The sequence below is a fragment of the Natator depressus genome, chromosome 4, assembly GCF_965152275.1.
Source record: "Natator depressus isolate rNatDep1 chromosome 4, rNatDep2.hap1, whole genome shotgun sequence".
Taxonomy (NCBI): Eukaryota; Metazoa; Chordata; order Testudines; family Cheloniidae; genus Natator; species Natator depressus.
In genome coordinates, this window is record NC_134237.1 from 47,084,545 (window position 1) to 47,109,664 (window position 25,120).

Below are 25,120 nucleotides of genomic sequence, written 5' to 3' on the forward strand. Positions count from 1 at the left end.
ATAGCATTTCCAAGGTGTGATAGGGCCATTCATCAATCCTTTTATTGTGATGTTCTTTAATGGACTATTTAATCTTGATAGGACTCGTTAATGGGTGGAGTGGAGGGTGTGATTCACATGCCTGAGTTCACACATGGTTCAGAGCAAACATTTTCAAAGTTATCAAGCAAAATGTACATATTCCTTATAACGTGGAATTCAGACACTGCAAGTAAGATTAATGCATGCAGCAATGTAGAAGCATTTCATAGAGTCGAAACACTAAATACATTCTTATAAGACTAATACCTATTTTGAACCAAATTAACACACAGGTGAGCTGATTTGGTTTCCAGCTATGAGTCTGTCAGTTCTTAGCTAATGCCTACAGCCTTGGCACATGGTTTACCAGCATCAGAAATGTGTGTTCACTGAAGGCTTGTCTGTGTGAGAAAGTTGGACTCATGTAAATAAAGGTGTGATTTTGTTTTCATTGATTTAGTTAAACTGATGCAAACCCCTCTGTGAGCATTCTTATTTTGATTTAAGAGTGGCTTACTTTAGTTGATCTTACCTGAGTTAGGAATCAGTTTATGATAAACTGAAATAAGCCATTCTCAAACAGACATGAGTGTCCACACAAGGATTTGCTCTGACTTATGAAACTGGTTAAAAACACAATTTTAATATTAGCTGGTGCAACTTTTTCATATAGACAAGGTCTCACATGCACAAATGCTTTATATAACCACATTGTTAACTATTTTACTGCTGATCAAAGCATATACACAGTTAAATATCACATTATGAAGATGTAGCCAACTTTCTCTGAGCAACTTCTCATCCAGATGTGGGAGATACCATCACTTTCTTTCTCTAATCAAGGAGCCAAGACCAAGGCACCCAGCAGGGCATCTGAGCCCCACAGCAGAGCCTATGAATAGTTTAACTCTACTAATGGGGAACCACTGGCTGTTTCAAAACTTGTCTTTGAATGGCACTCAGCTAAGCCACCAGGTTACTCAAATACCTAGTAGAGTTTTAATCTTTCCTTACAAGATGAAGATTTTGCTTTCTGATTTTGGGAAGCTGACACTCACTATTTTCTGACTCTGGATCTTTCTGATCTGATGATGAAAACAGGGTTTGCCCAAATCAATCCTTATAACAGATTCCACTATAATCTATCTACAGAATGTAGTCTACTTGTTCGACTTGATATTCTTTAACTTATAGCCTTGGGGTAATGTTTTTGATAGCTCAGTCAGCATGAAAAGAATGTATTAGGACTTAAATGTCTTTGATGGGACCTCTTCTTCCTGCTGTAAAATAACTAGCATTTAGGCAGTTTTAGTAGAAACTTATCCAGTTTTCAGAACTAAGGCATCACTAATATTTACTAGCAGTTGAAACAATTACACAGTACTACAGAGAGATGTGACAATGGAGACAATCAGTCTTTCAAGGCTATAATGCGTTCTTTGTATGCATGCTTACAAGTCAGAGTAGCAGACAACAACATTAGGGCTAATTCATAGGGCACCTGCAGTTACAAACAAATAAAAGGATATTAAAATGTTTCAACATGATTTAGTAAATGGATGGTGAAGCTAGTGATCAAATTTAAAGCTAATTGTTTTAGCCTTTGTCACTCTAATGGCACACAGTTTGTGTTTCTGCTGATTCAGAACAATGCTGGAAGAACCATTCTGGCTGGGCTTCAGTTTAAAAACAAGCACACCCATATGTTACTAGAAGTTATGTGTGCATGGAGAAAGCAATTTAAATTGAAGAAAATTTTCACTCAAATATATTAAGCACTTTAATTCAAGATGTTGAAAGTAGGGTCAGGAATCCAAGGAAACAATGAAAAGTTTAGTAGCTTCTGGTAATGTATAAGGAACCTGGCTAATACTTCAAGAGAAAAAGAGAAGTTTATTAAAAATATTATGAAAAATGTGTATTTATGTGTGGGAGAGGAGACGGAAGTTTGTACTTTATGTTTTGTTTTTTTATTGAATGTAGCATTGTCAAAATGCTGTTTATTTTCAGTAGGCTACAGAGTTCTTCCTGAGACACTTCTGGCTAGCATTCAGTCTTTATAAAATATTCTCTCTCTTTATCTTTTGTTCTGGCTCTCACAAACAAACAAAGCAGATGTGGATTTGGCAAAGCTTTTAATAAAATCTCATGATGGTATTTACTTCGTTTTATTCATCACAAACTTCACCTTTCACATGCTGTATGAAGTATATTTTCATTTCGTACATATATCCCATGGCTATCCTAAACTCTGTAATGTGAATTTGAAGTTATTTAAGGATCCAGAGTTATCTTCATGGGGAATGGCATTCCTGAAGCCCAGATGCATTATATCTATAAAAAGAAATACCTTGCTATTACTATCAACTATAGCATCTCTGGATTTGCTCTTGAAATGCAGTTGAATCATACCATTCTCACTTACCCTATGAATTTGCTTTTCTTGAGAAGTATGATCATAAGTAATATGCTTCAGGAACAAAATACTTCTTACTTTGGCAGTGCAGATTCCCTTTATGCTTTCCCTCTGTTTGCAGACTGAAGTAGTATACAGTCCACGCAGGGAAGTACCCACTTTTGAAAACAGGGCCAGCTCTAGGTTTTTTGCCGCCCCAAGTTCTGAGTGCGCAACTGCCCAATCAAAAAAAAAAAAGGGTGGCCGGAAGAACGCTGCCCCTGGAATTGTGCTGCCCCAAGCACGTGCTTGCTTTGCTGGTGCCTAGAGCCGGTGCTGTTTGAAAAGCATTACTGAAGTTTGAGTTGTGGCTGGGGAGTAAAGAGAAACATACTAAGAAGTGAAGCCCTTATTTTTAAAGTTCACACAATCAAATTACAGAAAAAATGTCAATGTAACTAGACAACAGCTTCTATTAAGTCAAGTATTTTTGAACAAAAGCAGACATTATACTGCTCCAGGCTACTTTGGTTTTAATGCCTTCAGTTGTTAGAATGCATGGATTTGGTAATAAAAGGAAAAAAAAAAAGAATGCTGCTTAACAATAGTAACTGGAGAATATGGGGGTGAGCATGCACACTAGAGCCAGTGAGTGCTAATTTTAATATTTTACTATAAATATAATGATTTTGAACATGGTAAAATATAGGCATCTTCCTCATTAGCAACACAGAGTACAGTTACATACAAGATATGTGATTAGCACATACTTTTGAAGGAAATAAGGAATGACTGGTGTCACCCAGTGCTGAGTTAGAGAAGCATTATAGGTTCTGAAAGATTTATTCTTGCATTAGGGGGACTGCACACACACTTAAAGCAATGAAAATATGAAACTCCATCTGTGTGATTAGCTTAGTGTACTGCTCTCTGAGAAGGGGGAAAATGGCAATATTTTAACATCTATCTGCTAGATACACTAAACAGGCAACATGTAAAACTATCTGTATTCAAGTACCTCTGAGATGCTTCAATGTATTTATTTTTGTGAAAACCATCTGCATGAACCTTTCCATCCTACTGCACAACAAAACTGACCAAGGCATTAGAGTACTAGAGATATTGTTAGAAGTCATATTAAGTATTGCATGGGCTTATATATAATATGCAGCTTGCATGTGTGTATAATTAGCCAATATGAATATACTTGGTCATCTCTTGCATTGACTACTGCAAGTCTTTTTCAAAATAACAGGAAAAATCATCTTCCTTTCACAACTCTCAACATCCTTTCTTGAGACCAGATTCCTCATAATGACTTAGCTTTGAAATAAATAAAACCTGATCTGGATCTGAATACTGTTAGGTTTACGCTAGGGTTAGAGTTTGATGCTGACTCATAAACAGGATTTGGATTTGAATTCCATGGCATTGAAATCTCATCTGATGTGTAGAGTCTTAAAGACGAAGATGAGATTTAGAACTTCATGTGGAACAAGTAATGGAGCCAGGTCAGAGATGTTGAGAGAGAATAAGATGACTTTTAACTGTGGCTTTCTGGATGAAGAACTGGAGAGGAAAAGAAAAGTGTCCTGAAAAGAGTAAGTTGCCATAGTAAAGGAAAGAGAAGATCAAGGCATTAGCTAGAGGTTCTGAGGCAGAGGAGAACTAATATATTCACCTGAAATCCTATTTCTTCCCTCCATATACACAACACTGCTAATTCCATGTGGGAAGAGGATGACATATAAAAAATGATGATACTTACAACTTCAGAGTTCCGGTTGACAAGGCAAATGATTAGGCCTGATCTACCCACAGTTTTTGTACCGGTACAGCTATTTCAGTTAGGGTGATTATTTCAGTTAAAAAGAGTTATCAGCACAGCCACTAGTTTGGGTGAAGAATGCTGATATAAAGGTATCTAAAACCTATATAGCTTATTCCCCTTCCTAGATGGGAATTGCTATGCTAGCATAAAGCACCTTTATGCTGATATAACTATATCCGCACTAGGAGAGCTCTACGACTGTTGTGTGTAGACAAGGCCTTAGTGCAATAAAAGATTTTCCCAATCATAAGGGTACATATTACTTTGTAATATATATACAGGACCTGATTTTCTCTTTCATTAAGACCCCTTTTACCACTCTGGCAGTGTAAAGAGTCCTAAAAGTGAATGCGAATGTAATTAACCACAGTGTAAAGCAGCCTTAGAGTAAATAAGGATCAGGCCCCAGGTTTGTATGGATTTGAGGCCTCAGGTCATGCAAGTTCATAACATCAGTAGCATAACAGGAGGCACATTAGTGGTTTTCTAGAAACGTTCAATCCCAATAGCAAGAGACCACTACTAAAATTGTTTTTTAATTTTACAACATGACCTACTTTAAAACAATTATTCTGAGCTAGGGAGCCCAAGTGATGACAAAAATAAAGTTGGTTCATGATAACTACCACAGGTGCAAGTCTAAAAAGCAAGTGTGGAAAATATAGTTCACACGGCTGCTACTCTGAAACCTGCAAAATGTTAGCATTTCTTCTCCTAAATTGTCTAAATCTTGGGATTCTGAAAGTGTTTCTATGTCAACTCTTTGCAGAGTAATTATATGAAGTAAGAGCACAAATCTTTTCTTTTATTCTTAATTGGATGCACTTTGAACCCCTCTGAATCCTTGTTCTAATTTTTCATTCTAAACCAAGAGGTTTGAGCTGTGAACTGCATCCTTTTATCACCTCTCTCTGTGCAGGTCTTCCGGCACAGTACATACTTTTTTGTTGTTGTAATTTTTTTTTGTATATTTGTAGTATTTTTGTCATTTTCTTCCCTAAATGCTTTGCCTACATCTGCCTAGGACTGTATTTTCTTTCGTATATTTGAGTATTCAATACATGAATTCATATGACTTAGTGTGCGTTTAGCTTACATTAAACCAGAGACTTTGCGCATAGAGGTTCTCAAAGAAATAGCTTCACAGGGTTCTGCAGGGGAGTAAGGACTAAAGTACACTAACAAATCATTTGTGTCTGTTTTGAATGTTCAATATTAATAGCGTTCTTACATTTCTGGATAACAATACATTCTTTTAAATACTGTACAAATAATTCAGAAAATTGTATTTGTAATGCTATTTTAGTAGTCTAAGCAATCACACAGGCCCCAGTGTTTGTGTTGTACTGCCATTTTACTCCAGTTTGGTGTGGTGATTATGGTCAAGGGAGTGAAAGCCATAATCGCTGCTGAAGTAACAACTTAATATCCCAACACACAAACACTATATAGTTTCTTACTATGATTCTAAAATGGCCCTATATAAATAATGTTGTTTTAAAACATAGCTGTTGTACTGGGATATTATATTGCTAATCCACTAGGTTTAGGTCCTCTAATCCACTAGGTCCTCTCCCGATGCCTACAGTACTCATCCTTCACCCATAAGCAATATGTCCAAGGTGTGGTGATGTCTGAGTGTGACACGCACCCTGGTGTATTTTATTACTTAAGGGCCAAATCTAGCCTTCTTCTCTGAGTCCCTGGAGGTCCCTTCTGCATTGCAGCTAGTTTGGTTCTTATTATGCCAGTGAAGGAGAGCTGGACATGGCATGACCCCCACAAGCCCAGTTATTAGGTCAGGCACTGGGCTTGAGGTTTTGAGCCTAAGTGAATATTGGATAGACTGTGTCTCTTACATGCACACAGCATATTCATAAAAGATATTGGTTTTGATGCTGGTTTGCTTTCTGTGAGCCGTTAACTGAGTACATTGGGTCAGATTCTGCTCTCAGTTACTCCAGATTTACACTATTGTGACTCTGTTAACTACAGTGGAGTTTGTTCCAGTTTAAATCAGTCTAATTTAGCAGAATCTGTCCAAATGAGTTTTGAAAAGTGATAATCATTTACTCATTTTGAATAATATAGAAGTTCACTTGAGCATACGCTTGATTTATCCTCATTGTCATTAGATTCAGTTTTCAAGTCTTTATTTTTAGCTTTTCTTTACTTAGTGAAATGTGTTAATTTAAACTTTAGCTGTAAAGTACCCAGATTAATTTAAGGTTACTATAGCTGTGTGGGGAGGAAATGTCGAAGCCAGAACAGAGAAATCAGTTTGGTAAACAATTTACTTTGGTCTATTCTATAATGATTAATATCTAGTTGTTTAACACGCACGCAGAAAACTTTTTTTAGATTACATAACTTCATGACAGCTGATTCTAAATACTCTGATAAAATAAGACTAAATGTAATCCTAATAATTGCCATCTTCAATTGAAAGGCAACAAAATTCAATAATTCTATCATGAAAGGTCCTGGGGCATTTGTCACTCAGTATTGCTTGATTTAGGTCAGTAGATAAAGTGAGCAGAGTTCCATATCGCTCAGAATTGACAAGTATACGTAAATGCAACAATAGAAGTCTGCAAAAAAGTATCTGGGTTCATTCACAATAAGATAATTCTGTAGAAGAATAACTAAATTTCCTGAAGTAGAGATGAATAAGAGATGGACTGCACTGTTTTTTGCCCAAAGAACAGTGTTTGGGAGAGATACTGTTTGCAGTACTGGTTCTGATGCTTGTTTATGATCCTCGTCTGATGAGAGTTAATTTCTATCCTTTCTTAAAATTAAATTCTAATTTAGTCTTACATGATTTACTGAATAATCCATTAAGAATCTTCTGTTTTGCTAAGCATTTGTTTATACATGTTGCAAATAAAGGGCCAGATCCCCCCAAATGCTAAAGTGCTGCATATCTCCAGTGAAGTGCTAATTGTTTTCAACTCCCCTGGCTTCAATGGGCTTTGATGACACTCAGAACCTCCTATGGTTGTGACCAAAATCTATTAATGGACAAGAAGATATACCTGATGTAAATAAAATTCTAGATAAATATATCCTTAGGAATCCCTTTACAGTCTGTTGGACTTTTTGCCCTAAGGCCTTGTCTTACACTAAAATTGTTAGATCCTAGTGTAGACACCTTGGTGTAAATTGCAACTTGCCTCAGAGCTGCTTGCCCACTTTCTAACAGCACTGATGCAATTCCTGGATCATACTGAGAGAGTACAGTTGCACTAGGGTGAAATTCTGGCCCCATTGAAATCTATGGGATTTAAGCCACTTATTTCACCCTAAAGGTGCAGTTACCCTGTCATTAGAGTACCAGAGTAGGCAAGCCATAACCCATTCAGATGACTGTCTCAAGGGCTAACCTTCTTTTGCTTTTGAAAATGCAGTGTGCTATTTTGTATACAAAGTCTGTACATTTGAATTCAAATGCATTCCTGTAGTTCTATTTTCCCCAAATTTTCTGTACATTTCAGGAAATCTGTCAGCAGTGCAGAATACGATGACATGCAGGGTAGAAAAACTAACCCAAAAGACCACGTTTTTCCTCATGTAAAACAATGTAAATTTCTCAGGAAAAACAGATTTATAATTCTGTTCCTTAAATAAGCCTACTAAACATTAATTTGTAATTTATTTTCCCAGAAAAAAAGTAGAATTACACTATCATATATTCAACTAGAGATGATATTACATAATACAGGTACATGAACAAATTATAGGTAATTATAAAGATTTATATGTAGGTTAATATCTTATTTGCTTTATGATTTATCTACACAGGAAATTATTCCGGAATATTGATTTCTTATCAACACCATTTATTTATTCTGGAATAAAAATGAATCATCTTATCCAGAATAAGGCATTCTTATTCCAGAGTAACAACATCAATCCATGGAGTTAATCAGGAATAGTTAATACCATTTAATTCACATCCTACTTTACACTGGATTCCTTTTCATATGTAGGCTAGCCCTTAGCTATTGAGAATTAAAGTGGCGTTAATTCAGTTTATCTTAATTTTCTGAATGTGTGTGTCCACACAGAGATTTAATACAGTTTATTTAATCCACTTTAAAAATTAATTCAGGTTAATTTCCTGAGTGTCTCTGTGTAAACAAACCATTAATCATGTTGTTAGTCCCTTAGAAATCAATGGAACTACACATCTGTGTAAGACAAGCATGGCTTGGGATCTAAAGAAAACTCATTTGTTCCATTTTTAAATTCTTCCCACTGTTACTGTTGCTTTTCAAAGAGAACAGACCACATTAAATGACAAGTCATTTTGGGTTATGGAGGGCCATTGAATAGAAATACTGTTATTTTTTTCTTTGATCAATATCACAACCAGTCCCTAGTACCCACTAGTGCTTTTCTCTAGAAATGTGTTGTGAAGCACCAAGGAAATATTTTTCTATTTTATATTGCAGTGTCAGTCAGCACATAGCTTTGAACAGGATTGCCTTAAAGAGTCATATTGGTAGGGTTTAATAGTTCATGCGTTGTAAATGCTGAAATTGGATATGTCATTGAAAGTTGCTCTCGGGCAACTTTAACTTGCATGACTGGCATTTACTCAGCAGATCACCAAAGGTCTCACTGATGTTCCCCTGAAAGCACTTAAGCAACATATTTTTATAATGGATACATTTTTACTATGTTTTTCTCTAAGCATTAGGCATCAACATGCTTTCCTTGGAAACGTGAGCATGCATTTTCGTCTCCTCCTACCACCTATTTTCTTCAGAATATATATATTAGTGCCTTCACAGCGGAATTCTATTTTCTTGAGTTCAGTTGTACAATGGGCAATCTGTTTCAAGTAGAAAATCTCCATATTGTGCATTGGCAAGGACAATAAAAGATATGAAGGATCTCACGTATTGGGTGAAAACTGCCTTTAAAGCTCTATTTATTCTGAGGTTGCTGTTGTGACAGGCTGAACTCTGAGGGAGCTTAACAGTAAAATGTTTTAAAAACTCAACTGATTGGAGAATCCTTATGGGACAACAGAAGGTAGAAGCTTTTTAAGCTTTAGAATTGGCATAATTGGTATACCAGCAAGAGAAGACTGTACAGAGCATCTCTTCCACTCTCTGTGCAGTTCCTGTGCCTTACTCAGAGTTGGAAGAAGCTCTTTATTGGATATTAGCATGAAAAGTGTGGATTGTGTGTTGTTGTCCACTGTGGATTGTCCACTGTTCAATTATATAGTCAGTAGGATGGAGTCCCCCTGCTCATGTTCAAATCTGCTTTCAAATAAACCATCAGCCCAATATGCTTAGATGAATTATTTCATAATACCATTTGGATTATGTGGTAAAACCAACACATTTACAATGGTGTACAGGATACAAGGAAGGTGTACACTGGTGTGAGGAGAAGACTGGTACCACAGCTACTAAGCATTAGGAACAGAAAAACAGAGTATACATCAAAGGAGACTGTTTATTTTATACCAGGCTGCTTAATAGAGGTAGCTAGCACTCACGCAATTGAGCACAGTGTGAGCTGCCTACATACCTTGAGGCCCTGGGTTTTATCAGCCTGCTCACAACCTTTTGTGCTTATAGCATTGCTACAGTATGCATGCATTAGTCAAAAAGCCAGAACAGAGCCATAAGTTTTGTCCACTGAAAATATTTGTGAATATCCTCAATTTGCTTCACTGTTGTTTCCTAGCATATACTATAGTCTGCTGATAATGCAGCTAACTGCACTGAATTTGTCCACAAATAACTGAGCTGGGGCATTCACTGACTAATGATATTTTACTATGTAGGTGGACTTTCAAATCCAATGTTTAACTGTGTTTATTTATTTGGTTTATGACCTGAATGTGTGCCAATTGCAGACATGAATGGGACCAACCATGACACTTGTATCAAGTCCTGAAATAAATAGAATATTCCTAAAATAAATATCTTAGAAAGGACGGTAAGAAGATTATCCCTCAGTAAAGATAAAGTAGTGCCTCATAGACCCTATTGGTCTGATTTCACAGTTGTGAAAATCAGGAATAACTCCATTGATGTAAATGTAATTACACCAGTGTAATATCAGTATAAATGGGACCAGCATCAATCTTTTAAGTGGGTCGACATTTAGAGAACCTTTTTGAACTTGTAAAGTTAGATATAATTTTGGTAACTATAAGTTTTCCACTTCTTTTCAATATTTGTACATTCTAGTTATAAACTCCATAGCTTTAGCTCATTTTAACTTAAATGGCAGGACATTTAACATTAATATCACATGTAAAATATATATACTGAGTGTGTGGTCATGCCCAAGCTTCTAATGTTCACTTTCACAAGAATGCCAGAACACTTGGATATTCATTGTAAACTGGACTCTTCCGCCTGCGTTTCTTCCTTAGCTAATCAAATCCCTCTGAAATTATACCACACATAAATTTACCTCTCTTGGTCAGACCAGAGAGAAAGAAACACTTTCAGCCCCACCCCCACCCCCTAATGTAGTGGGCCCAATTCTGATGTCATGTATACAGGTATAGAGTAGGAATAACTCCAGTGATCTACGTGACTTTGGAGGTACTCTGGATTTACCCTGCTTAGGTGAGGTCAGAATATGGTCCAGCTTCTCTACCTTTGATACAAGTGATAAAGCCAAATTTTTAATACAGTCTGAAAGCTGAAGAGTTGCATAAATTCCACCTCCATGGTCTGGATGAATGGACTATAAGGTGGATAGAAAGCTGGCTAGATCATAGGGCTCAACGGGTAGTGATCAATGGCTCCATGTCTAGTTGGCAGCTGGTATCAAGCGGAGTGCCCCAAGGGTCAGTCTTGGGGCCGGTTTTGTTCAATATCTTCATTAATGATCTGGAGGATGGTGTGGATTGCACCCTCAGCAAGTTCGCAGATAACACTGAACTGGGAGGACCGGTAGATACGTTGGAGGGTAGGGATAGGAACCTAGACAAATTAGAGGATTGGGCCAAAAGAAATCTGATGAGGTTCAACAAGGACAAGTGCAGAGTTCTGCACTTAGGATGGAAGAATCCCATGCACTGCTACAGACTAGGGACTGAGTGGCTAGGCAGCAGTTCTGCAGAAAAGGACCTAGGGGTTACAGTGGATGAGAAGCTGGATATGAGTCAACAGTGTGCCCTTGTTGCCAAGAAGGCTCACAGCATTTGGGGCTGTATAAGTAGGAGCATTGCCAGCAGATCGAGGGAAGTGATCATTCCCCTCTATTCGGCATTGGTGAGGCCTCATCTGGAGTACCGTGTCCAGTTTTGGGCCCCACACTACAAGAAGGATGTGGAAAAATTGGAAAGAGTCCAGCGGAGGGCAACAGAAATGATTAGGGGGCTGGAGCACATGACTTATGAGGAGAGGCTGAGGGAACTGGGATTATTTAGTCTGCAGAAGAGAAGAATGAGGGTGGATTTGATAGCTGCTTTCAACTACTTGAAAGGGGGTTCCAAAGAGGATGGTTCTAGACTGTTCTCAGTGGTAGCAGATGACAGAACAAGAAGTAATGGTCTCAAGTTGCAGTGGGGGAGGTTTAGGTTGGATATTAGGAAAAAACTTTTTCACTAGGAGGGTGGTGAAACACTAGAATGGGTTACCTAGGAGGTGCATCACTCTACATAAAGCTTTCTGTACACAAAACCCATTTTATTGAGCGTTATGTTGAAGGAAATTAATTTATCCCCAAGAATAAATTTCTGGAATGTCTTACTTTCAGTCTTGACTATGAAACAATGATAAGCTTCTTATTAAAATTTGGGGTGGGGGGGATGAGGGATGAGAGGCAGCAGGGGATGGTTGTTACATAAACCTTCTCTGTGAAGTTATTTGTGTACAACTATAGGGGGTTGCTTTTCTGTAATAGTAACTATTGGGTATTTGCTTTACACTACATGCTTTAAACATACAGGGACAGGAAAGCATGCTAATCTGTTTTGCATAGGTTTCTTTTATGGTTTCGGTTATTTGGGTTATCTGGCCCTCCATCTGCAGGGTAGGAGTTACTATAATTAATTTTCTATGTTGACTCATGGTTTTAGGGATTGATTGTATATCCCCTTGCCCTTGAAAATATCTTTCAGGGGAGTTCTGTCAAAACCCTAACTATTTTCCCACCCTTTACCATTGAGGACAATAGCTCTGAGACAACCTGTGGCTTGTTTCTGGAGATATTGTAGTTTCTGCAGCCTTCTGATGCACCCTCATACTTTGACAGGTTTCAGAGTAACAGCTGTGTTAGTCTGTATTCGCAAAAAGAGAAGAAGTACTTGTACTCACTCTCCTGCTGGTAATAGCCCATCCAAAGTGACCACTCTCTTCACAATGTGTATGATAATCAAGGTGGGCCATTTCCTGCACAAATCCAGGTTCTCTCACCCCCTCACCCCCCTCCAAAAACCACACACACAAACTCACTCTCCTGCTGGTAATACCCTATCCAAAGTGACCACTCTCCTTACAACGTGCATGAAAACCAAGGTGGGCCATTTCCAGCACAAATCCAGGTTTTCTCACCCCCCCCCCCCTTCCCAAAAAACACACACACACAAACTCACTCTCCTGCTGGTAATAGCTCATCCAAAGTGACCACTCTCCCTACAATGTGCATGATAATCAAGGTGGGCCATTTCCAGCACAAATCCAGGTTTTCTCAACCCCCCCCCCACACACACAAACTCACTCTCCTGCTGGTAATAGCTCATCCAAACTGACCACTCTCCTTACAATGTGTATGATAATCAAGGTGGGCCATTTCCAGCATAAATCCAAGTTTAACCAGAACGTCTGAGGGGAAGGGGGTAGGAAAAAACAAGGGGAAATAGGCTACCTTGCATAATGACTTAGCCACTCCCAGTCTCTATTTAAGCCTAAATTAATAGTATCCAATTTGCAAATGAATTCCAATTCAGCAGTTTCTCGCTGGAGTCTGGATTTGAAGTTTTTTTGTTGTAAGATAGGGACCTTCATGTCTGTAATTGCGTGACCAGAGAGATTGAAGTGTTCTCCAACTGGTTTATGAATGTTATAATTCTTGACATCTGATTTGTGTCCATTTATTCTTTTACGTAGAGACTGTCCAGTTTGAGCAATGTACATGGCAGAGGGGCATTGCTGGCACATGATGGCATATATCACATTGGTGGATGTGCAGGTGGAGTGAGTTTGTGTGGGGGGGGCGCGGAGGGTGAGAAAACCTGGATTTGTGCTGGAAATGTCCCAACTTGATTATCATACACATTGTAAGGAGAGTGATCACTTTAGATAAGCTATTACCAGCAGGAGAGTGGGGTGGGAGGAGGTATTGTTTCATGGTCTCTGTGTATATAATGTCTTCTGCAGTTTCCACAGTATGCATCCGATGAAGTGAGTTGTAGCTCACGAAAGCTTATGCTCAAATAAATTGGTTAGTCTCTAAGGTGCCACAAGTACTCCTTCTCTTTTTCCTCATACTTTGGTTTGTCTCAGTCTTGGTACTCTGTTTTCCTATATTTTTAGCTCTCTTCTCCACTGCTTCCAATTGTGTCAAAGCTGTGACATCCTGCTGTGCAACCCCTTTTTTGACAGTCTTTGGTGGGAGGTGATTCCCACTGTGCCCTTCATCTGAGTCAGGCTCACAAGGTTAACATTTCCAGTGCACTGCACCAGTTCCTTTCCCTTAGGTGTGGAACAGATTCCTGCATCTGCCTGTACTCCTATCTGAATGAAGATATAAGAGAAAAATCTGGTTAGCAGTCACTTCATATATGGCTTGTCTAACTAAGCTGGAACTAACATCACATAGCTTGAACATATGAAAATAGCAAATGGCATTTAACATTGCAAATCCACAGATTGTTAGAAGTTATTAGGGGAATTTTAGCTCTTTGCTTGAAATCAGATTTATGATTGATAGAAACAGTATTGTATAACCTAACTCTAGTTACACATTTTACAGAAGCTACCATTTCCATTAAATGGGCAAGAAAGATCTATGTTGACAAATTGTTGCTGTCACTTAAAAAACCAAAAACAAAAATGAACTGTTTTCAAAATCAGCTATAGCTCAAATTGTATCTGCTTTCTCACTTGTTTAAATAATAAACTATTATCTCCACTGGTTACTTAATGAAGAAATCATACACAGATTTTAATTATTAAAAGAATAACAAAATAAATCAGCAGAAAATAGAATGTCAAGGAATAATGGACCAAATTCATTTATGGAGCTCTACTGGAATCAATACAGTTATCTTGAAGTCAGTGGAATTGCACCAAACGTGAATGAACCTCTAAAGTTTTCACCATCCACACCTAAGAAAGAAGCAAACAGGTAAATGTTTTAAATTAAAGTAAATGAGGGCCTGATCTTGCAAACCCTCACTCAAATGAAACATCCCATTGAACTGAACCTGTATGAATAAAGTTATTGTCTTTGAAAGACTGCGTCTTCAATTTATATGGTATCTAATTAGACATTAAGGAAGAGAGAGACACACGGATATTCAAACCTTTGGAATAATAAATTAAATATTTTAAAGTAGTTTTGGCAGTTTTGTGGTTTCCTTCCGGCTCTTTAGAATTCCATTTTCCTCTCTGTGGCGCACAAATCAAGTTAACACACAGCCAGTCTGTGAAATCTAAGGGGCAGTTTAATTGTAGTTTTAATGTTATTGAAAACCTTACTTGTATTGGGTAGCTGGACTGGGCTAAGAAGTGCCATTAAAAGCACAGATCAAAATGTATAGACTCCCAATTTAAATTCATTTAGTAATTATTAATATTAAAGAAATCCGTATAGATTATAGCTAAAAAAAGCATACAAACAGTTTATAAAGCCTTCGATAGAAGAACTGTAGTGCTAAAATCCCAGTTTTTCTGCAGTATGAGCCACTGAAAACAAAATCAAGTTTCTGTATTTTTTTGAGATTGTAGGATTGAAAGAATCCTCATTCACTTCAATACCTTGCTTGCTCACTATAACAAAATAGGCAGAGTAGAGTATACAAGTAGAGTAGAACACAACATTAATGAGTGTTTCTGCAAGCCCAAAGGAAACCAATGCACTTCATTTTAGGATTACAACTATGGCAATATCTCAGTGATTAGTCTGAAATTGGTAGTTGTGACAGTTTACATGTCTATACTTCCACTCTTCCAGAAGAATCCCCAAATGCCCTATAGACTGCATATACAGTAATGAAATCTCTTGCCAACCACTGAACCATAGCCACATGGCGTGGAAGTGCAGTGTGACAGGTATTCTGTGTCAGTAATGTTTCACAGCAGTTTTTAGAAAGGACATTTGATGCTAAATGCACCAGAAGAAACTATGGGTAGCCAAACTGTACTAATTTCAATTAGAATTTGGATAGGGCACTAACAAACACTTCCCACTCACGTGCCATGAAATCTTTAAAGAGTGGTCAGGGACTTGGTTTTGTGTGTTATGAATAAGCTTGATCTTGCAGTTCTTTGGCATCCAAATCTCTCATTTTCTTCAATGGATTGACACCTAAAAGGTATGTCTCTGCTACAGTCTTGCTTGTCTTATAACAGAAGGACTGGAAAAATCAGGAGACTGAATGATAGTGAGCCTTGATCCCTAGGGAGCTGATTCAGATCGAATCCAGATTAGGTCTGTTTTTAGTCTATATGAAATGTGTGGGCCTTAGTTCAGTTCTTATGAAGTGTGCATATTGCATAGTCACTGCTCCATTTGTTACTAGTTGGCATCCTTATTGGTGGCCTCAGCACAGAGATCATAAACTAACCCGGTCTTAAAAGTGGAATTAGCATCTTGCCCCTACCGGTGTTCTCTCTAGAAAATGTATATTGACAAGGCAGTATGGAGAAATTCAGATACCATGTGTTGCCTGTACTAGTCTTGTTTCATAGCGAAATAGCCTTAGGAAGTGAAGGCCTCTCAGTCTAGCACTCTTCTCAAGCACTTTATTTGGTTAAAGTTTGTAGAGAGTAACTAAAATAACAATTGTTCTAGCGCTTCTTTAATATTGTCTTAAGTGAAACAGTTTAGTGCAAATGGCTAAAAATGGCTAGTCAATGGTGATTGCTACAGAGATGTTGAAGAACAAGCATGGCAAAAATTAACTTAAGTGCATCATAGTATCAGTAATAAAGCAGTAACTTCTGCTTCAATTGTGACTACAACAAAATCTCCTAGAGAAAAGGGATCTGATACACAGCATATAGGATTAAACAGTCAAACTTTCTCTTGAATGGCAGAGTTTTATAGTCTTTGGAAAAGGCACACATAAATAGAAATAAATCATTTATTTGATGCCCTGATGTAGCAAGAGGAATATCAGTAATGCCATCTGTATTGTACCACTGGTTTTAAATTACAAAGCTGTAGAACAGAAATCTTAAAAAAAACCACAACCTTTTTTTGTATACTCATGGACAAATGTAACATTAAAGGTCAAATGTATATAACTTAGTCTTTCTAGCATATAACAACAAAGCTAAAATACAATGCTGTTTATAAATATTTTTAAAGTTATATATTTCGTAATCTCCATAACTGCCTACTTCCTTGCTGTGCAATAGGTTAAATCTTTGTTTAAAATAAAGAATCACATCATAAAAAGGTGCCCTTCAGGCTCTTTTCATAATACATTTATTCAAACATAAAAGGCATGATTTAAATATATGCCTAAATGTACTTAAAACCTAGATTTTGTATGTTTTTTTTTTTTTATTCACCAAATCTCAAACCAACACGTAGCTTGGGTGCCCATGTCTGAATTCCATAAAACTTTTCCTGCTGGACCTCCACTGCACCTGTTGTGTTGCTATCAGCCATTAACATTCAGTGGAAGCCAACTGCCTGTTAGGATATACCTGGGACATTCAGCAGTGCAGATGGCTTGTTCTGTAGGGATGTACCTGGAACATCTGCCAGCAATCAGACAGCTAAGTATAAGAAGGCCAGATTTTTTGGTGGGGAGGGGAGAGGGTAAGGAAAAGAGATAAATTATCAACAAAAACGTTGAACTGAGCAAATAACTCCTGCAAAAATATTATTGAAAAAGCAAAAAAGTACTGCACTACATGATAGCACTAGTGTAAATTACCAAGTTATAGAAATGACCCATATATGGAATAAAATTTGGTTTGAAGCTTAGTGGATTGATGCTCCAATGTTTACAGAGCATGGAATACTCTTATATTCTCCTTAGTGATCTCCAAAACTCTATCAACCTGCATTTCAGGAGAGGAAGGCTGCCAGCTCATCACTCTTCATTGAATAATATACGTGTTTCATTTCACTTTAATCAGAGCAGTGTCACCCATAGTATTACCAGCTTTTGAGAAAGAGGAGATTTAGAATGGCTCATTTATCTTCTGGGGGTCTTTTCTTCATTGTCATGAAGGGCTGTTCCTGTGAGGTGTAGAACCCACATATTGAGAGTTCCAACGAAAGATAATGGCAGTTAAGGGAGCTACCAGTTTGCAGGGCAGAGCCATCATATATAGAAATATACTTACCCTTTTCCTTTTCTCAGTCTTCCTCTTTACCTTTTCATTGCTTCTTCTTGTGAAAGAGGGCCTGGAAATCTGCCTGCAATATACAGGTTCCTGAAATATACAGATTTCTTTGTCATAAATTCATTTCATGCTTTCTTTCTCTGACCAAGCCCTTTTACAAATGCCTCAGTGGTGAATTTTGCCTTCTGTCTACTGGATTGGAATATCTTTTGTTCAATGAAGCAAATGGGATGTAACTATCCAGGCCATTTGCACTGTAGGGTGCTTCACTCCCATGCAGACTGACAACAGCACCTTTCATTATATTCACAGATGTATTAACATGAAGATAATCTGATCACCTTTACAATGCACAATGTTATTACCATAATATAGTATTACTATACTACATTACTTCCTCCCCACAGGAATCAAGCAACTAGAATAATAAGTGCTGAAGCAGAATGTGTGACATGGTATCAGCTGCTAAAATTTACTAAATCTTTTTCGTATCTTTCAATTTTATTTATTATTTGTATTATCATAGTACCCACAAAGTGCTAGTCTAGACACTATCCATGCACACAAATATAAATCCTGCTTGCCTCAAAGACCCTATATTTTCTTACTGTTGCAATCTTTTTTCCTTTAATTGGACAAAACTTTAAAGGAGTGTCATGGGAGGACAAAAACGTCAATTGATTCTGTTACAATTAACCATGCAAATGGATGCACATTACTGCAGTCTGGTAGGAGTAATTCAAACCTTCATTCCTAGCATGCTTGGGAAAAGCTTTGTCAGACACAGCAGCAAAGAAGCAGATGGAAAACATCTTGCAGCTTTTACAGGAAGCAAATGCTGGATTGGGGAAACTATGCAATCATTGATTTGAAGTATGATTGATTGTGGCATCCAAAACAGAATCTGTACATTTTGCAAACTGCCACATGGAGATCCTATTGCTGGGGAGGAATGGGGAGGGATAGTGCGGGAGCAGCAAGAGTGCTATCTAGATATTCAGGATAAAAGAAAATAGCATGGTGATAATGTAAAAATGGCTTATAATTAAACAATGATGAATTTTAGTTGTAACAACAAGCAGTGCTAAAAGAAACTTGCCTCCAATCATAGTCTACCCTAACTCAATAGTCCGCCTCAACTTCTTGTGTTGGACCTAGCAAAAAGCATTATATTATCTCCAGGTGGAATGGAATAAGATGTAGTGCTCTTTATGGTGATGCCATACCACATCATTACTCGGTAGGCTAATACAATTCCAGCAGTAACCCCAGGCTGTTTTGCCTTTGTCAGTGTGCTCCATGTTGTTCAGTTTTAACTGTATTACAATTACTTCAATTAAGTTAACTTCAAGAGCATTTTACACAGACTTGCCTTGGGCTATTAACTTTTACAATGTCAACAAGTTTTCACTAACACATTAATCTTAATTAGAATACAAGTGGAGGCTTTAGACCAGTAAAACCAACGAAATAGTATCAGATAATTCTTTTCAAAGAAAAGGAATTGTTTTAGCCAGTTAGAGGACAGAGATGCTGTTGAATCACTGTCTTCCCTACTGTACAACTATGTTACTCCAATACCTGTGCTCTGACTGATTTATTACAATATTTTTAATCATGAATTACGAAAACCCTGCACTCTTTTTGGATGAAGTCCATTAGCCACCAATTAGTGCATCAATTTGTCTGACAGCTGTATAGCTGCTTCCTAAACTGGAATGGAAATGCCTCAGCCATTCACAGTTTCCCCTTAACCTGACTCTTGACCCTAACCTTGTTTCCAAATCTCATTACTTTTCAACCAAGCCTTTTTGGGATCCCTTTCTCATTAAGCAAACTTGTTCTTTGTTTCCTCCTATGTGAAGGATGCCAGGGTGTCTCTTTGTGTCCCTAAATACACCAGAATAGACCTTTGATGTTCACCTCAAGATAAGGTTGCCACTGCTGTTTACCCCTGCCTGTTAGTTTCCTTATGAAGTCTCTGACAGTTCTTTAGCATTTGACTTGTATTGTATGTCATATAATAGGAATTTATTAACATTCTAAGTCTTCCCTGGAGATAATTTTCTCTCACCCCCTGTCTGGAAGAGTTTGTCTCAAGACATACTATCTTTGAGTGACCTATTATTAATTAGGCATAGAGAACATATTTTTAGTATATATACATAACTCCTCACATTTTCCCATGTATATACATTTTACAATGGTTATGATGACCAACATGACAGAGGCTTTCATTAGAGACCTAACATGAAATTCTTTTGGTGAACTGTGGCAACCCCTGTACCCTGTTCCAGCTGGTCATAAAGCTGTTGCTGTTGGAATATAAATCTGCTGCTCTGAATGTGATTTCTGGATATTGCACATTTTATTATTTATTTGTACTGTGTTAGTGTCCAAGAGCCTAATTGTATTAAGAATGGTACAATTGTTCATTTGTATGTATGGTTTTCTTGCTGGTAGAAATCATTTTTATGTTTTAAGGGAGTACTCTTTTGTGTGATGGGGTCTTGCTTGCTTGTTGCAATGGGACCACAATAGGCAGTGACTTAAAAATGAAGGGTAATTATGTGATCACCAATGGAGATTGGTGCAAAATCATACAGCTTAATTGTCCACTCTCTCCAGACTCATTCTCAGCTAGAAAACACCTCTTGCCAATTTAAACAACAAAAGGCTGTAAATAATTGTGTTCCCTTGGGGGAGCCTTACATCTGTTTCTAAATGCTTGACACAAACGATAATGGATTTTGCTGGTGCCATTTGTGACGGCATCAAATAAGCACACAGACAAGTACTATGGATTTTAAAGGCCTGTGGCCACAACTTTATTGATTTTAATATGGATCATAGTTACTCAGCACCTCTTAGTCCCTGCAGTCTAAAACATCACTAAAGGCCTTGAAAGCTGCCTGGGCACAAAGCTTGTGTGCAACCAGTTAGGCTGTGACCCCTTTGTAGCCACAACCATTAAAGGGGTCAGATTCATCTGAGTTCCCTTATCATTGTACCCTATCTTGAGCCCCATCCCCACACCTGACTTACTCCTGTGTGTCCTTTAGTCCACTAAGAATTAACATGAACCCCATTCCTGAAGAAAAAAGAATGGACAGCACAACCCTAACTACTACAGAATCCACTCTAAAGGTCTCACAGTTCTACAACATTAGTCCTAATAAAACAAAACGAACCCACTGCTGCCATACTGTTGTTGGGGAATGATCATTATTGAGTCATTAAAATTAAGACATCCCTCAAAATGCAACACAGAGAAAATTTACTAACAATGTTTTTTTTTTCTTTGTTTTTGATTTGAGAACATGAATGAAAAATCTCTGAAAATTCATGTTTAAAGATTATAAAGAAAATATTGATATTTTGAGATCATGGTGCTCTTTATTCCTTCTCCCCCCTCCACCACACCAGTGTATGTGAGATAATGAACACACACTGAATTATGATACTGAAATATAAAAAGGAAGCATTGCTAAATGGTAAGATTTAAAGTTTTGTTAGTTATACTTTGATAATTTACAAATTATGACTAGTGAATGAGTTTAGAACAGATAACACTTAGGCCAAGGCCTTATGGTCATGAGGGTGGTTTTTGCCAGTTTTTCTAATCATGTATACATTTGCTGTTTCTGACAGGGCAAAGGTAAAATGTTGTAGTGGACGATTTTATGTAGAAAAGTACACAAACAGATTATGACAAGAAACTCCCTTTACTAGGAAAATCTAGGAGCAGGGTGACACAAACAGAATAACAAACAAAAAAGGTGTTAAAATTGAAGCTTGTGCATGTGCACTGTATGGGTTACCTACAACAAATGCTTGACATGCTTAATGCTGATTGGAGAAATATTAAAACATATATAATGTGGAAGACCCAAGTGAACAAGCTGCAAATTGGAGAAACACTGGACCAGACACTAAAAGAACAGGACTGAAGGACCACACCAGAGATCAGAGGTGACAATGACTATCATGAAGAACAGGCGAACTTCCCGGTGCCCCTGAATACGGTAACTTGGGCCCCCTACCATTTCCATCTTTTCTGTTTATTGTTTGGCATAAGCATATGTTCACACACTGAAAGGCACTATAGTGCTATCTGAAAATGTGCAAAATAAAGGTGAAAATTGATTAACCCGAAATTGGTTGGATTGGGACAGTTTCCCACCTTACAGTATGCAAATCATACTCCTGCTACAAATAGGGTCCCATTAGCCGGCCTTCCTGAAAAAAAATTACTGATATCTGTAGAATTCACTAGAATGGAGAGGGAAACTACATCACACATTCAATATGCTACAGGAAGAAAATCCCTTCTTGACCCAGACAATTGGTTCAGGCTCTTTGTGTAATAATAAATTTTCTTGAATTCGTCTCCAAAACTTGTTGTAGGCACAAGTCTGCCAAAAGCAAATCTGTATATTTCCCAAATGTTAATCTATGCCAAACTGAGGTACATGAGACAAGAAGGGAAAGGGTGTAGAAAATATATGAAATGGAGGATTCTGCCAACAGAGAAGCAGATGAGTGGTCTACCAGATTGGGGCACCTTTTTAGAACCACTAGGGGAAAACTAATAAGCTTTAGCTTCATCCTATCAGCCCCAACAACAACAAAAAAAGTCCATTAATCACTTTCATTCACCAATGAGAGGAGAGTTTATCATGGCACTTGCCTATCTGAGGCAGCAGGTGTTTTCAGACTAAGGGAAAAAGGGGTTTTGAGATGTTAACTGCCTAATGTTGTACCAGTAAAAAAAGGTATTCTCCAGGTTCTTTTTCTGTGCTCAGTGACTTAAGCAGCTGACAATGAACAACCAGGCTTTTAATGTCTATTAAATAACAAAGGAAGAAAAACTGACTAAGCTTAAAATGTATGAAAAATCAAATAAGCTACACATTCATTCTAAAAGAGTCCTTTCCCTCTCTTTCGTTTAAATATTCTCTTTAAAGAGGCTTTTGCTTAAAAGACTCTTCTTAACAAGTAGCCTCCTTTTGGGATTAAGGACCCAGTTATTGTCTCAGACTAATATTTCAAAACCATACACAAAATGGAGGTAGGAAAGGACTATCTGTACTCACTCATGTTAGAAGTGTTGGAGCATTACAGCTTAGGCAAGGTACTGACATTTCCTGGTAAACTGTTAGCCCTGGGTGCCTAGTCAAAGGAATGTGGAAAGCTTGGTTTCTTCATTCCATCGCCTTCCCAGTGGGTCTTTCTTGCCTGGTGTAAGTCTAGTTATAGCTTCAGCCTGTTGTCATTGATCTCAGGAACAAGGGTTTGAAGTTCCAGAATCAGAGACCGAAGAAATCCAGGACAGTCTAAAATCCAGGACAGTGAAAGACCCCAAAAGGAGAAGATTCTCTAGCAAGTGTTCTCTACAAAATATCCAGATTGGCTTTCTGTAACTCTAAATATAGATGTGCTCCAATTTTCCAGACCTTTTGTTTCATTTCCATGGTGATTTACGACTTCATCAAAAAGCCTTATTTACTGCTCTTACTATAGTACTTTTAATTTCCATCATGCCTGGTAAAGATAATGTTGTCCTTGCTTTTACCAATGTTTTCACAATCATGTATTTCCAGGTCAGATTAATTTTTTAAAAATCTTTCACCTAGAGCTGAGATAGTAATAAACAAAAAATTGGAAAACAAAAACTAAACAAAAAACTTCAGTTTGGTTTGAACAGAAACAAATCTCTTTTTTCACCAAAATTGTTTCTCCTTGTTTCATTTTGCAGTGTGTTTTTATTGGATACATATATTTTAAATAATGTCCTGGTTAGTGCTGTAATAACCAAAACTAACCATTTCAACCATTTCCAAAATTATTTTTCCTTTTGCCCAGCTCTACTTTCACCTAATTTATTTTAGATTTAAAACATCTAAAAACAGCTAGATTCTACACTCCAGTGAGGCAGATCCTGCTAATTACCAATTGGTACCACTGGAGTGTAGAATCTAGCTGTTTTTGTTGCCTGCCTCTCTGATCTCATACAACAGGGTCCAGCAAGATGGTGTTCATTGAAAAAGGAACGTTTGTTTTAATTAACAGTTCCATCGCAGTCCCTGCTAAGGAGTCCATAGACAGGAGGAGAAGCTAGTGTTGGAAGATTAGGGAAAAGGGAATCTACCCGAAAATTACTATAATTAAATGAACGTGGGATAGATACAATAAGTTAAAATCCCTTTCTTCTATGAATAAAATCAGCTCTACAGTGCTGAGTTATAGAGGTATTATAATGAAGGTTAGAGTGTTGTGGAGGTGAGAGCTGCAAAAAAGCATTTTAAAAGCAGTAGCACATTTAATAGATTTGGAAGGCAGATCATGTCAGTCCAACTTAGGAATCACTGGCATCCCAAAGGAGGAGGAGCAGAATAATATGATTTCTCATATACAACAATTTCTGACAGTGCTAATGAGTATGGAACAAAATACAAAGAGGGCCCTCTGATCTCTACCATTAAAACCAGCTCCCCAGGCAAAGACCTCATCTTGTCATTCACAAGCCCATTTGCTTTCAGAATAAAGACACAGTATTTTCACATCTGCAGTGGAGACAATGAGGCACTGACTTTCTGAGGATGAAGAGACAACAGGTGATTTCATACCATCAGATATAAAAAAATCAGCTCCAATTAAAATGTTTACAACCCAAACATTTAGTCAGATACCTCCTCACTCAGCAAGGACAGTACACCAACATTCTGTTCCCTGCTCAAACCCCTGCCCCCACCCCCAAAAGTTGGTGATTCAGAAGTGGCTTTGTCACCACTGAGCCATAAATGCATGAGCCCTTGAGCACCGACTCAAGCAAGGGGTTCATGCTGTTGGAGATTCCATTTTAAAAATAAGATGACCACTTTTTTTCTTTAAAATCTCATAGCGTTTTCCTGAAAAGTTGGGTGTTTATGCTGATATCTTATCCAAATTCTGACAAGTAGTCACAGAAAGCCACCTAACTACCACTGCAATTCAACGTGAACTTGGTATTCATGACTTTCTAACTACGATCTGTTGTGCAGTGTTGTTGCTGATCCAGAATGCCTGCCATATCCCACACCAAAGGTGGCTGCCTTTCCATGATGGGTGTGTGTGTGCAACGTGCAGAACATTTTGGGATGAAGAGTACTATTGAAATAGCTGTGTTTATTTACTGAGTGTTATTCCATGTATCTGGGATGAAGCAGCTAACCCTTGTTCATGAATAAAATACAAATGCACATTCACTGCAATTCATATACATGTATGCACATACAAAGAAAATCAGGTATAAGTTTTCAGACTGATTAGTCTTAAAGCCTTGCATGGTGTCAAGTATTAGGGGGTAGCCATGTTAGT

The 25,120-nt window shown here is 37.7% G+C and overlaps 1 long non-coding RNA gene across 3 annotated transcripts in view; it reads right to left on the minus strand.

Annotated features, from left to right (window-relative positions):
* LOC141986411 (uncharacterized) overlaps positions 1-23,166 on the minus strand; it is a 103,347-nt gene extending 80,181 nt beyond the window's left edge. For all 3 annotated transcript variants that reach the window (XR_012639272.1, XR_012639273.1, XR_012639274.1), the window contains exons 1-2: positions 22,858-23,166; positions 17,762-17,851 (exon numbers count right to left, since the gene is read on the minus strand). This is a non-coding gene — a long non-coding RNA (uncharacterized LOC141986411). The remainder of the gene's footprint in view (positions 1-17,761; positions 17,852-22,857) is intronic.
* Positions 23,167-25,120: the final 1,954 nt, after the last annotated feature.